Source organism: Hipposideros armiger, unplaced genomic scaffold (assembly GCF_001890085.2).
Source record: "Hipposideros armiger isolate ML-2016 unplaced genomic scaffold, ASM189008v1 scaffold_183, whole genome shotgun sequence".
Classification (NCBI taxonomy): domain Eukaryota; kingdom Metazoa; phylum Chordata; class Mammalia; order Chiroptera; family Hipposideridae; genus Hipposideros; species Hipposideros armiger.
The window spans coordinates 2,493,528-2,495,693 of NW_017731533.1; the positions used below are offsets into that span (position 1 = coordinate 2,493,528).

The 2,166-nt window shown below is 40.6% G+C and overlaps 1 long non-coding RNA gene across 1 annotated transcript in view; it reads left to right on the plus strand.

Annotated features, from left to right (window-relative positions):
- The window catches only part of LOC109388147 (uncharacterized), a 228,472-nt gene extending 226,609 nt beyond the window's left edge, over positions 1 to 1,863 (plus strand). The window contains exon 5 of the long non-coding RNA XR_002125151.1: positions 1,767 to 1,863. This is a non-coding gene — a long non-coding RNA (uncharacterized LOC109388147). The remainder of the gene's footprint in view (positions 1 to 1,766) is intronic.
- The last annotated feature ends 303 nt before the right edge of the window (positions 1,864 to 2,166 follow it).

Consider the following 2,166-nt stretch of genomic DNA (forward strand, 5'->3'; position numbering starts at 1 on the left):
AAAAAAAAAAAACTGAGCCGTTATAAGGCCATGGTGCCAACCTAGTCAGGATTGAAGGGACAAAGTAAAGGTCACAAACATGTAGAGTACATGAGGTCAACACCAAGAGGAATTTGGAAGCTTTGACTTAATACTGTAAAAGTGTTTGTGCTTAATTATGGAACCCCATGGGGGCCCTTCTTTTTCCCCTGCAAATGTGGGGAGTCATCATTAATGGAAATTACCTGGTTGTGAGATTAAGAAGACAATGTGCTGGACACCAACCAGAGGCCAATATGGTTCTGAGAAATTACAACAAGGCCTCTCTTTTAGGGCCGCAGGATATCGCTCTGGGGGATTTTTCTATCAGCCAAAGTACACCTATCTGGATCTTTGTAGATGTGACCTTCAATTAAGGCAACGATTTCCTCATTACCCATTTTACACAGGCTTATTTTATAGAGAAACTCCCAGGGAGCATGAAATGGGAACACTCAGGAGGAACAAGAAAAGGGATTTTAAAATCAAGATAATCACTATAGCCTCAGGGGAAAAGGTACAATGTTTTGAGAGCCTTTATAAAACTTTATTTTATTTATATTGTTTTCCAAAAGTAGTTTTTATTAAGGGATATAGTTGTCAAAATCATAGCAAAGGTGCACTTTGTTAGATGGGTGAAGAAGCTCCCCTGACCCCCTCAAGCTTTGGGCCAGCATGACACTGAGGCATATTTCCATGTTAGCAACAAAACCTACCTCCCAGACTCCATAATAATGACAATGTTTGCTGTAACCAGTTATAGCTGAATCCATATGAGCCCATCGGCTATCTCTAAGAAGAATAGGAAAATACCCCAGAACCTTTCTCTGTCAAAAGCATAGTACTCCGTAGGTAGAGCTCCCAACCTCATGAGCAAATCTGCAATTAAGCTCAAGATTGGTCTGAAAAATACTCCAAAATATAATATACCCCTGGCATAGAAGCTAGAGACAACATAAAAGGAGACTCGCAACCAAAGTTGTATCGTCTTCAACTTGACCTAGTGCCACAGATGCTCCATTACTGCTCTCCTGGTTGGACATGGGAATGAAGGAGCAGAAACCTAGCTGGGTGTACACTCTGCTTTCATTGGCAAGAGTACCTAGAAAGGCAGACCATTTCCAGAAGCACAATAGCACATGATCAGAGAATCATAGAGAGGAACAGTACAAAATATTGTACCCATATTTTCTGAATAAATCTTTTCCTTACAAAGATCCTTCATGAAATAAGTACTTCCTCTCCTAGTTGCATAAGACTACTATTTACTTAGCCTGTAAGTAGGAGAAATCTGGCAGAGAGATTTGGTAAGAGGTGTCTGCATCTGAGAGTTTCTGTGGTTTCTTTGCTTTGCTGTCTCTTGTCGCTTCGGTCATTCCGTCATTGCTCTGATAGTACATTATTTTATCATAATACTTCCTACTGAGAGCTGACAGTATATGTAGATAGACATAGGATGTGGGCTCCATCACTTCAGAGCTTCATGGTCCATGTTAGGAACACAAACAATTCAGAAAGAAAATATACTGAGAAGGTTTCAAATATCAGAAGTGCAGAGGAGCTAGTCAGGGTGAGGGATGAGGCATCCTGGTACAGGACTCCATACATTCAAAGTCTCACGTAACATCAGAGGATGATATGCCCACTCTCATGTTTTCCAAAAATTGCTCACAAGACTGTAGAATCATTCGGTTATGCAGCTGATAAGGTGCTGAAAGATGACTTCATTCAATGCTTGTCTTTTGCAGGTGAAAACACTGGCAGCCCAGCAGGATGAAGCGATGTGTTCAGAATTGCATGGAGTTGTGCTAGAGCTGGGACTGGACTCTGAGCGCAGTGCTCTGAAACTCAGGTGTGCTTTCTGTTATATGCTTTCATAGGTGAGACTCTTCCTGACATTGCTCTCATCTCCCTTTCAGCATGTACTTTAAATGTGTTTAAAGGGTAACCTTTTGTGAAGAATAAAACCGACACTACAGATGTATGTGGACCTTTTTCAAAAAATATCTCAATATAGTCAAGTAATTCTTTTGTTCCATGAGGCTTAATATATCTCAAGAAAACATGCCACACAGGATTTGCAGAAGAACATATTGTTCCAAGTTCCTTTTATGATGTGATGCTGTTTATTGCAAACTTGAGACCTGG